Raw genomic sequence first — 12,625 nt, 5'->3', positions numbered from 1 at the left:
TTAAGTTTTTAAAATAGGAATAGGGTCATGTGATACATGATTTAAGGCGCAAATTTAATCAGAAGAACTATTGTGACGTTAATTTTGATTTACGCCCAATTGGTAAAAAGTTACAGGGAAATTAAATATTGTTGCAGCATATGTATTAGTTCTTTACCTCATCTTGTAAATTTTGTATTAATGATAATAATTAAATAAAAAGCAGGTGGATAAATATTAGGTCTATGGTAAGAGTTGCCTTGATGGCGGCCATGTTCAAATCCGCCATTTTGAATCAGACAAAAGTTTTAAACAAAACGCATAACATTGACACCTTATTAATAGCAAATTTTACCATAACTCCAACGGTATAACCATTTTTGCTTTATCATTAACCAGCACAAAATTAAATGGATCGCTCCTTACGACTACTGCTTTGACGGAATTGTTAACGAGAAATGTGTCAAGTGTAACTCGATTGCCTTTGTCAGGTGTGCTCACTGTGAGCAGAGCATTTGTGCAAGTCATGCACTCTTTTCTGAACTACATATTGATTGTACTAATTGAGGACTGTTCTGAAAGAAAGACCCAAGTTCAATTATGACAATTCCACTTTGATCATTTTTCCTTAAATTAGCAACTTGTTAATGCGATAACAAATGCTGGTTAATGATAAAGCAAAAATGGTTATACCGCTGGATTTATGGTAAAATTTGCTAATTATAAGGTGTCATTGCGTTTTGTTTAAAGCTTTTGCTGATTCAAAATGCCAAATTTGAACATGGCCGCCATCAAGGCAACTTCACCATAGACCTAATATTTACCCACCTGCTTTTTATTTAATTATTATCATTAATACAAAATTTACAAGATGAGGTAAAGAACTAATACATATGCTGCAACAATATTTAATTTCCCTGTAACTTTTTACCAATTGGGCGTAAATCAAAATTAACGTCACCATTGTTCTTCTGATTAAATTTGCAACTTAAATCATGTATCACATGACCCTATTCCTATTTTAAAAACTTAACCTTAATTCAAAATGGCGGATTTCAAGATGGCCGCCGTCAGGTATACCCTTACTATATGACTTCTCCCTAGTCCTAATATGTACCCATATATTTGTTATTCACCTTTTGTCATTACAAGAGGTCTTACAGAGCTTTTACCTCCAGCTGTATGAAGACTATTCTATACTTCCATGTGATGTTCTGGTAGATGTATCTCCTAAACCCCTGGAGCTTCGCAGCTATAACTTGACTGAAATACTGACCACATTTAGTACTACTTTCTCATATGTGTCTCAGTCAGCAACTCGATTCACCCAAACGTAAGGTTTACTTGTCAGTAATTTCATGTTGACTAGGATATAATTTGAAAAATGAAATGAAATCTTTTGCTTTACGTTCCATGGTTATGCATGCCCTGTTGACTACAGAAGACAAAAAGTGAACGATCACGAAATATCTAATGCAATTAGAATGTGAGGAGAAAAGGAAGAACCTCGAAAACATTAAAGGACATGATTGTGTTGTACATCACAAATTCGCACGGCCTAAGATCGAACTAGGGACCTCTCATATCAGAGGTGAGAGCTCTACAACTGAGCCATTGTGTTTCCGGTTATAAAATGTACAGAAAGATGTGTTTGTCGATATTTGGTTTATAACAAGTAGCTTTGAGTTTGGTTCATTCTGTTAAATATCTGTTAAGACAGGGCATTAACTTAATAGTATTTTTTTTAATATAATGAATAATGCCTGGGTTTAAATATAGAGTGGTCTGTAGGCGATCTTATTCCATACGATTCCTTATAGAGTTCATTCATTTGCCATTTATTGTAAAGTAACAATTAATTAACTTAGAAATAAACTGCCTTACCATTTATCGATTGCATATTTAATATCTGAAGTTCTATATGGTATTGGCCTCATCAGATGCATCATCTGTTCCCGAAGATAAACACAGACACAATGTTGACGATCACAAACACGTATCACCTGGGATCGAACTAGGGACTCCTTACACCAGAGGTGAGCGCTCTGTCACTGAGCCTGTATGCAATCCTAATTTTTGCTTCAAATATAATCAAAACTTTGTTGCCAAAAACCTTCAGCCTTTCTTCATTACGAATCAGCGGTTAACTTTCACATTCACGCCGTATAATGTGTAAATACCGTATATTTTATTTTAAATACTTTTTTTTAAAAAGTTTTAATTTAATGGATAACAAAAGCATTCTGAAAAATACTCTGCTTATACAAGTGCAATTGTCTTAAAATCCTACACCTCATTAGGGACCAAAAAAAATCCAGTTACCATACCCAGTGAAATTACTTTACCAAGAAAATGAATCTGAAATAGTATGGTTGGGTACACCTTCACTACCATTTTATCAATTAATTTTATTCGGTTTGTTGTTAGTTACGAATCTTTCCGCCTAGTGAATGACCACCTTGTGGGCCTTTGGTGCGAATGATATCGGGTTTAATTTCAGTGATACGTTCCACAAAATTTATAAGTTTCCACAAGTTGTGGCTCTGTTAAATAAGTAATATATATTTTAAAAAAATATATATATTGTAAAGCAAAATCGCCACAGAGATAGTAAAAGTCATACATTACATTTCATACCAATACTTCGCATAACATCGAGCATATTAATCCCTCAAGGGTTACTGAGTAAATTTTCGTTGCACTTCTTCCAGAGTCAACCTCTCCATTTTTAGTTAGCTACTATATCCCTGTCTGTTCTTGTTCGCCGTCAAAGTACACAGAGCGGCCAATCTTCTGAGAATTCTCCGACCTCTCATCAGCCGCCAAATTAAACCTTCTTCTGCGGGGATTTTGTGTATTTGTTCAACGGGAGAGCTGTGTACATTATCTGGCTCCTATGTTTAAGATTGGATTCTATTCCAAATACAGCATATGGGAGGAGATGAACAATAAAACCATTTCCCTTTAATAATATTGCAGGCGACGGTAAGAAAATAAAAATATTCTATATTTTCTTCTTTATGCAGAGAACTCTTTCCTTACTCTCATTTTGCTTTTTTTAAAAATGATTTTATTATTTTATTCGATTTTGTTGTTTCTAGTGACAAGTAGTAGCATAACGTGAAGTTTCGAAATGGATAGGCAGAAATACTTCTTGGAAAGTGGTGATATTGTATGTATTATTTTGCAGTCAACTACACAGAGCAAGAAAAAAAATATAACAATGCTTCTGTTTCACATGGAGTATTACTGCTTCAAACAAACAAGTGAAAACTTATTTGTGTTACCTGTACACCATTCAAACACAAACTCAAGTTATCCACTTCACTCTTAACAATTATCAACGTGCTAAACAAGACATTATTACTATTGCAGAAAAGTGAACAATAAATTATACTATTACGAGATAGGAATACCCGTTCTTCGCACGAAAGAATGAAGTTTAATGAATATAAAATCGGAATTCTGAATATTGCAGAAATGTACCTTTAGAAGCTAATTGTCGGAAATGATGAAACATTTGTTCCTTATTTTTTTTAAAAAATAGAAAGTTTAAATAGCGAATCCAAAGAAACGGAAATTTTATCCAAAATGTCCTTTTTCCCTCTTTAAGTAATGAAACCATGTTTTTTCTCATATTTATTTAATCTTCACATTGAACATTTTCTGAATAAAGAAACATAAACTTGAATATTATGGAAAATGTCCCCATTCTTTCCATTAGGAGCAAGATTTTCTACAAAACTGAAACATGTGTTCCTTTCTTTGTAATTAAGAATTTATATACATAATTTGATACTTCTAGCTTAAGCGAATCCTCACATTTCTTTCCGAACGAAGAGTCGGAAATTTGGATATTATAGAAATTGTACGGGATTTTCGAAAACGTTAAAAATACGTATTAAGCTATTTTTATTGAGGAGTTTATTAAAAACTTTCTTCTCCACAACTTTAGATGTTACTCTATTTTATCCAAAATCACTCAATCCTCTTTGCCTTCTCCTTAGGATACGTATTTAAAAATATTCCTTCTTATCCTTTGCCTTCGAAACAAAAGGAGTTTTCTGTTCAAATTTCACGTTTCTATGTAGAGTAGTACGACCTACGCGTTGATGAGTAAGACAAATTTACTCTTTTATTTAATAGTATAGATATTTTTTGACAAATAGCTAATTTGACATTAACTACGAAAGAAAGAAATGGTAGTTCATTTTTGTTAGTAGCATTCTCAATAATATTCTCTATGTTTATTATTCTATTCGTCTTCGGTCAGCGTTTAACGTTTACTGTATCCGATTTAATTTTTCGTATCTTCACAGCGAACCACAAAAGTGGTGCTTGGTATAATGTCAAACTTCCCTTTCTAAACGCTATGCTTTGACTGTCGACCGCGTTTGCCGAAGTTTTATATAATTAGCTTTAATCAACTTCGTCTGTCTTCATCGCTTCGCTTCGAATTTGGGTACTGCACTGAACAGTTTCTTCTGCTGGGAACGATGACGAATTGATCGTGTCTCCACCTTTTCTTATGTGACAAAGAATAGGCTATAAAAGTGTAGCCTTTACAGTGCTCTTAGAGGACCTAAACTTAAAAAACTACTATTGCTTGCCTCATTTTTATACGGAACATTATGAACTGAATCGTATATATATCTATATATATAAAAGAGAACGTACAAATCCTTTGTCCGCTCATCACGCTAATACGGCTGAACCAATTTCTTTTATTTTTGGGGGGTTATTAGGATTTGGACCCTAGATGGTTTTTATCATATCACTTTAATTTTCAATTACCAGTGTCTTGAGATAATTGACCATTCAGGTGTCCATTACGTACAAATCCTTTGTTAGTTCATCATAGGTATAAAAATAAACGTATGTATATGCAACCCGCATGACCGTGTCACTCGGCGGGTTAACATAAATGACAGGCGTTATAATGGTTTTTATCATATCACTTGAAAGCGAAAAAGTAAAAATTATCTAAGTAACAAAGTTTATTGCGTTCGGGGGTGACCGCAGCGAAGCGGGGCGGGTTAACATAAATGACAGGCGATATAATGTTAACATTTACTGCAATCTTCTATGGTTTTTATCATATCACTTGAAAGCGAAAAAGTAAAAATTATCTAAGTAACAAAGTTTATTGCGTTCCGGGGTGACCGCAGCGAAGCGGGGTGAACGCTGCTAGTATTAATAAAATACAATGTATTAATGATTAGAAACATTATTTTGAGTTCTAGATATAAATATTTGAATAGGCTTAGCATTATAATGTACCCTATGTCCCTGGTGACAAGTTTTCTCGCCTAGCAAATGATTAATTCTCTGCGGGTGACATTGGACTCGAATCTAGGAGGCTGGTCTTTCCATAAAATTTAGAAGTTCTAAACTGTTTTCATTGGGGTATACTAATTAAGTAAATAATACAAAGCATAGGGTGTAAGTGGAAGTCGTTTGACATTAACAGTTATTCAGGTCTCAATTAAATAGAGTACCAGTAGCTGATTCGCGTACACAGTATGTTATGGTGTGGATTGTGACAACACATGATTCGTCAATAATACATTGTAAGAAGTAATTTTATAAAAAGTTATTCAAATCTTGCTACGTTTGAATTAAGTTCGTTCATTTGGTATTTTAGAAAGAATCAAATGCAGCTGGTGTAAGCATCTAAGCAGGAATTAATGCTGATGAGGTTATCGGACCCTATTTAAAAAAAAAAAAAAAAAAAACACTGTTACTTCTAAAAATTGCCTTGAAATTTTAGTATATGAGATAACGATTGAACTTGAAAACAATCCTTTGCATTTTAATAATTATAACCAATTTGTACAAAAAAAAAAAAAAGATATGGCAGCAAGACGGTGCAATTCCTCACAATGGTAACATTGTGAAAAACTTCTTGAATGACAATTTTAATGAATGGGTTCATAGATTAGATACTGCTGAATGGCCAGCACGTTCACCGGATCTCAGCCCAATGGATATTTCTGTATAGGATATAATGAGAAATAAAATGTATAAGAAATTATGTATCTAGAGCATTTAAAAGAACGACTTACTTCAGAATTCGATAAATTATCATCCAACAACATTAGTGGTATAATAATTACGCTCGTCTGTGTTTAAAAGATATAATTGTGTGCTGAAAGTGATAGAGTGAATACTTGGTTCAGGTCTCTTAATTTCCATCAGTGGTAGGGAAAAGATGGAGGAGCGCAAGAGGTTACAGTTGATTGGTGGAATTAGAAGAAAAAATCGCACACGAAGTCGAATATGTTAGCTGAAAACCATGGCACATGAAAATTTCTCAATTTGCGGCAAGTAATCTGCCAATAATGCCAGTATACCTATGATGATGTAATGAAACGTGGCTGCACTATCTTGTGGGAATAATTTTCTGCGAATCGATAACGCTTCAGTTTATAAAGAAAAGTTCATCACCTACCACTGATGTAGAAGACGTTAACTTTGGCCTCGTTCATCCTTACCTATAAAGAGAAGAAACAAATTTTAGGAATTAAATTGAAGCTAAAGAAAAAAAAAACTAGTCACCATCATAAAATTTCATTGTGTCACCATTTGTAGTATCTATCAAGCATAATAGCCCGCCTTTGTACTTAAAACGAAAAAAGAATACCAATTCTCTCTTTCTCCTGTTTGGTCATTATTTTGATCATCTGAATTATATCATTTATATACTCTTCCGAGAATTACTTGGCACAGTAAAATGATATAATTCAAATGGTCGAAATATTCTGTAGGTACTTCAGTGCGTATTCTGTTTATCTTAGGTATAGCAATGTGTCTCTACAATTAACTAAATTTTCCATTTGACAAAGTTATAAATTTCAGTTTATATTAAAGGCTCTATTTAAACCATTGATGGCCTATTTGCAACTAACTGCGGGCCAGGACGTAATAACAACCATAATTGGAGGATTTTTTTTTTTATTATCCTTCGCCAAGTATCTTGACAGTTTATTCATTTTTAGATCTCTGTCCTATCCTGGGTATCCTGATTTTTGGTTTATTTATTAACGTCCGTTCACCACCGAAGTTATATGAGACATGACGGGCAACTTAAGAGGCCCCACACGGCGAAATTAAAATACAGCTAATTTTACAGTAATTATGTGATCTTCCAATAGATAAAAGATAATCGAAATGTGGAACAAGAGCGCCCTAGACAATATTATTTTACAAGAGATATCATTATCACGACCTACTTATCTGCTTTCGATTTCCAGCCATTTAGAACATAGGCATTTATTTTCGCGTTTCTAAATGGCTGCAAACAGAAAGCTACTAGGTGACTCGTGATAACGGTACTTCATGCAAAGTAATATTGTCTAGGGTGCTCTTGTTCTACATTTCTATTATCTTTTATCTAGTTGAAGATATCACATAATTACTGTAAAATTAACAGTATTTTAATTTCTCCATGATTAAGCCTCTTAATGTGGAACCCAAACTACATGAGTTCCCACCGGGAATCGAACCTGGGTCTCTCACACCGAAGACGCGTTTGCTAACCATATAGCCATGATGATGGAGTTCTATTGTGCTTCCTGATTCATGTCTACGCCACATGGACATTTGAAGGTAAGCATAAGAAATTGCTTTCCTTTTTAAAGGTACGGTATAGCGTCCTTACATTGCAAAAAAGGCTTGGTAACCAAAAGATTTAAAAGGACATTTTCACAGTTAAAAGTCGTCTTGATTTAGGTACATTATGGCCAGCTAAACACTCTTTCTGCTACACATAACTAACTAACTCTAGCCTATGGAAACAGGAGGTTCAATGCCGTGTTCACAAAAGCTTTCCATTGACTTCTATCTTTAACCAACTGGATCTAGTTTCTACTTTGTAATCCTATTTCTGCGAGATCCATCCTAATATTTCCCTCCCATCTGCGACTAGATCTTCCTAATGGTCGTTTTTCCGATTGGATTTCTAATTAAAACTTTGAAGGCGTTCCTCCTTTCTTCCATTATGGCTATACATAACCTGCCCACCTAAGCCTCCTAACAATGATTGGTAAACGATAAAAATTATATAGTTCCTTGTTATGAAGTGTCCGCTATTCCCCATGTCAGTTCCTCTTGGGTCTGAATATATTCGTTTCAGGATCTTGTTCTTAAGTACTTTCAGTCTACGTTCTTTTCTCAGAGTAAGCAATCATGTTTCGCAACCATACAGAACAACAGGCATGATTATCGTTTTATATATTTTAAGCTTCAAATTCCTCGAAGAATTCGCGATGACACAAGACTTTGAACTGAATAATAACACGAATTTCATGCTTTCAGTTAACATTAAATTTCTTCGTGAATATGGTTTTGGCCTGTTAATACTGATCCTAGATATTTGGAAGTATCCCCATCAAGTTTAAAAATTAAAAAAACAAAAAAACAAAAAAGAATACACTTTTCATTTTTTTCACGTGCCACAACTTGGCCATCACTATTTTCAATAACAAAACGTATTTTTGTGTTGAAGGAAAACACAATTGTAAGTCAACAACAAAAGCTTGAGTTCGAAGATGCGTATGCGTATAAAAATACACCTGCTCGTCCTTCATCCACGAGGTTCACATAGCCTTGTGACTCCACCTAGATGTAAACATAATTAACAAGACTAATTAATTCGTTACGCTGCAATACTCCCTCGTTTCCAGCAAGCAAACTCCCCCGAGAAGCGCGTCATTCCATTTGATTCCATTCCGCTCTGCTCAAACCCTTTCTTTCTTCATTTCATTTTGCGGTGAGCCCGGTGATAACTTCCAGCTGCCTCATCTCTCTCTCTCTCTCTCTCTCTCTCTCTCTGACTTGCTTTGTCAGAATAGGCGAGTGATAGCCAACGACGTCAACAATTAATATGCAGACAGACGGTTGATTTATAGCTCTCGGCACCTGCAATTGGGAGGCTTTCACAGACAGGTTAATAATTTCCACAGAGGCCCACGATCCGTTTCATATTACATTCACTTTTCAACTCTGCTGAATGTAACCTGTTGTACACAGCAAACGGAAGCAGCATGATAATGATTAATCATTAGAAGTGCAAAAACCATATTGGACCTTGTGTCATTGAAAAGCCGTTTTTGTTTTCGTATGAGTGTGATATTGGAAACTAAAGGTGGAATTAGACCGTCACATATCCGTTTTCGACCCAAAATCATATAAAACTTGTTTTTTTTCTATACTCCACAATGTTTAACACTCCACAATGTACTTGCATTTCCTTAATTGCAGGAAATTATGACAAAATGTAATTGCTGATTGAATAATTTGTCAAATGATTGAAAAGAATTCCGTCAAGCAAATTTAATTCAAACTGATATATTAGTTTCGGGATTATTAGCAAGAAAAATATAGGGTGGATAGATTCGAATATGAGCACATACCAAATTTAACTAGCAAAGCAAAGAACTTTAACTGCAAAATATAATATTTCAATATAGTCTTTCGTTAGATGCAAATACGAATCTTTCACAGTCCTTTTGTTAGATCTGAAATAAAACCTCTTAATCTTTAGTTACGTTGCTTTTGTTAGATGTAAAATGTAATATTTTAGTCTATCATTAGCAGTAAAATATAACCTTGGAAACTATTTTGTTAGGTGAACAATCTTCTTTAGTTGTGTGCAAAATATAATCTTTTAAACTCTTTTGTTAGGTGCAATATTAAATTTTTAGTCTTTTGCTAGATGGAAAATAAATCTTTGTTTTATAAATGTGTATCTATTATCCGAAGCATTAAAATTGTTTATAAATTATTTGTGGTTTTTATTTGTTTATTACATATTTGTGAAACAAGTTAGCCTAGGCTTGGCCTATTTCAGAAATTCGATTTTTTTTCTATATGTTTATATTGACTTTAATTTAATACAGAACTGAATACTCGAGTGTTACTCTTAGAATTTCTGAATGAGAAAAGGGCACGAAATGTTAAGACATATTTCGGACACATGTGCTGGATGTCTGCATTTCATTGCATAATATCTATAGGGGGGAAATCAAGGATAATCCACAGTGAATAGTTGCATTACATCATCCATATAATATCGCCATATGGGCTATTTGCCTTAAAGAAGTTATCTGTGTGAAACACAATCCAAATGTCTTCTCTAAGAGCAAGGACACACATGGTCTTACTTTAGGCCACACATTCCGAGATACATTCCTTTAAGATCACACGCAATATATACTGTATAGTGGTTCGCCTCAGGGCAGCTACAAAACATTTAACTTTACAGTTCAAAGGACAGAAAAGTACGCCAAAAGAATATTCACCAAGGCGAAGAGCACTAGAGAAGAATTTAGTCTTTTTAACACATAACAGAACAACTTGGAAGAGTTTTTGTATTAATTGCAGCAAAGAACAAATTTAATCATTAACAGTGTCATGAGGGTTTCTTGGTATCTCCACATAGTTCATATATATATTTACGTAAGTTTTATTGGAAAATTATATTTAAGATACCAACCGACGTTGCAGACGAACGTTGTATCAGAGAGCGTCCGAAGTACTACCGTGTTGCACGAGAAGGATCTTTTCTTGATAAAAAGAAGAAGAAAATAGGGATAATAACTTTATAATCCAGTAATAGAGAAGCCATAGAAATACGTATAATAATTATATAATAATGGTTCTCGTTTCGAAGGCAATATAATCACAGAGTATGTAAGCCTGTATGGGCAACACCATGTGTTACGGTACTAACGCTTTATCCCAGATGAGTCAAAATCGGACGAATTTTGAAGTTTAACACGGAGATGTTGATCCAATAATGTGAAGCAATTAAACGATTCTAAAAATAACAGCTAAGAATTCGGGCCTAGAAAACAAGAAATATTGGCGTTAGGAACGAACGTACAGAATACAGATACATAATCTAATTGAACGTGCCTGATAAAGCCAGCAGCACACCTGGTAAGTTGTGATTTTTTTTTAAATAGGGGAAGATATATATATATATATATATATATATATATATATATATATATATATATATATATATATATATATATATATATATATATATATATATATATATATATATAATGTGGGTGGGTGTGGTAAAACATCACTTACAGTCACATATCTACTGCACTTAAGTCAAAATTGCTACTATCAAGATATTTTCTCAAGACGACAGACGCTAGTGTATTAAGCTTAGATAAATGTATTATTTGTAACTAGCGCAAGTTTCTGTTCACTATGCAAAATACATCACAGTAGAGTAGTGTGGGTTGTCTAATTTAAAAGGCTTCTGAGGTACTCTAAACTTTTTGAACCTCACACCCCGCACACAATACAATTTCCTAAATTTCATTTTAGCCTAAAATGTTTTTTTTTTTTTCTTCAAATGTACACACTTAAAAGAATACTAAGCTCTAAACGACTACATTCTTGCAATATTATTATTGAGCTTAGAATAAACATCTCGATTGGTCAAAGAATATTGTTTATTTAATTCCATCTATGGACCAGAGCCCTTTAAGTAGAAAAGAATGATCAGGTTCTTTTGCACAGGACTACAGAATAATAGATCGGTGAGAACTTCAAGCTACAAAACGGAAGTTGCTGCCTTTAAAAAAAAAAAAAAAAAAAAAAAAAAAAGCTTGTCTATATATACCAAGGATGTTATAAAATAGAGGATCTGCCCATATGCATCTTCATCCTATTAAATCAATGAAGCCAAAAAACAACCGAGCATCGGCACGTCTGATTGGCTACTTTCGTTTCCGCCATCTTCTGATTGGCTTCTTTCGTTACCGCCATGATTGTTGGCTCGAAACATTGCTATGGCTTCAAGATTTTGTTGTAAGGGCAGATCCTCTATTTTATAACATCCTTGATATATACTTATACACTGCTATCATAATGTTGAAGCACATAACTATGGTTTTGGAGCGAATGTTCAATCCTAGGTCATGTGAATTTGTGATGGACAATGTAGTGATATTTTCTTCCACTTTCTTGTTCCGACTAATTCTTTCACTATGTTCAACTGCATTTGTAATCTGTCACTTTTAGCTTAAAGAACAACACAAAGTAGAACGTTAACACTTTAAACGCGGTGGTAGTCGGTTCTCGGTTGAGTGGAAAACTTATTTGGCTCCTCTATCAATAAATGAAGGCATCTAAATTGACAACGACCGAATAGCGAACATTAAAGCAATTACACCCAATAATAACATCAATAAGCACCTTTTCCACATCCTTTTTCTTTTTTCTTTCTTTTTTCCCATGTAAATGAAAAGGCTTTTGTTTGGAGTAACATTATAGTAGTTCCACAGAATAATATACAGCGTGTCCATTAAAACACTATCATACTTTAAACGTCGCTTTGGATAATCGTATCGTTTTGAAACACAAATTCAAATATTTTTTACTATGCCTTATAGACATTGAATGTGGGCCCCACACGTGGCGATGCAGACATCAAGACGATATTTCCATTTTACACCACACACGCTCCAACATATCTTATGAAATGGACTGGATGGCAACACTGATACGAATTTGCACTTCTTGCAGGTTTTGAGGCAATGGGGGTACATAGACGTGTATGTAGGCGCCTGATGTTGAAACCTCTGTCTAAAAACACGCTGAACCTGCACCAGACTCTGCG

At 34.2% G+C, this 12,625-nt stretch overlaps 1 protein-coding gene and 1 long non-coding RNA gene across 3 annotated transcripts in view; both read right to left on the bottom strand.

Moving 5' to 3' along the window:
- The window catches only part of RapGAP1 (Rap GTPase activating protein 1), a 651,202-nt gene that overhangs the window by 582,102 nt on the left and 56,475 nt on the right, over positions 1-12,625 (bottom strand). The gene's annotated exons all lie outside the window — the stretch shown is intronic.
- Positions 5,672-12,625, bottom strand: part of LOC145668727 (uncharacterized) — a 38,421-nt gene continuing 31,467 nt past the window's right edge. Inside the window, exon 3 of the long non-coding RNA XR_014128082.1 lies at positions 5,672-6,473. This is a non-coding gene — a long non-coding RNA (uncharacterized LOC145668727). The remainder of the gene's footprint in view (positions 6,474-12,625) is intronic.

Source organism: Thermobia domestica, chromosome 13 (assembly GCF_964235325.1).
Source record: "Thermobia domestica chromosome 13, izTheDome1.hap1.1, whole genome shotgun sequence".
NCBI lineage: Eukaryota > Metazoa > Arthropoda > Insecta > Zygentoma > Lepismatidae > Thermobia > Thermobia domestica.
The sequence above is the reverse complement of the archived record's forward strand: the minus strand, read 5'-3'. Positions and strand labels throughout refer to the sequence as shown.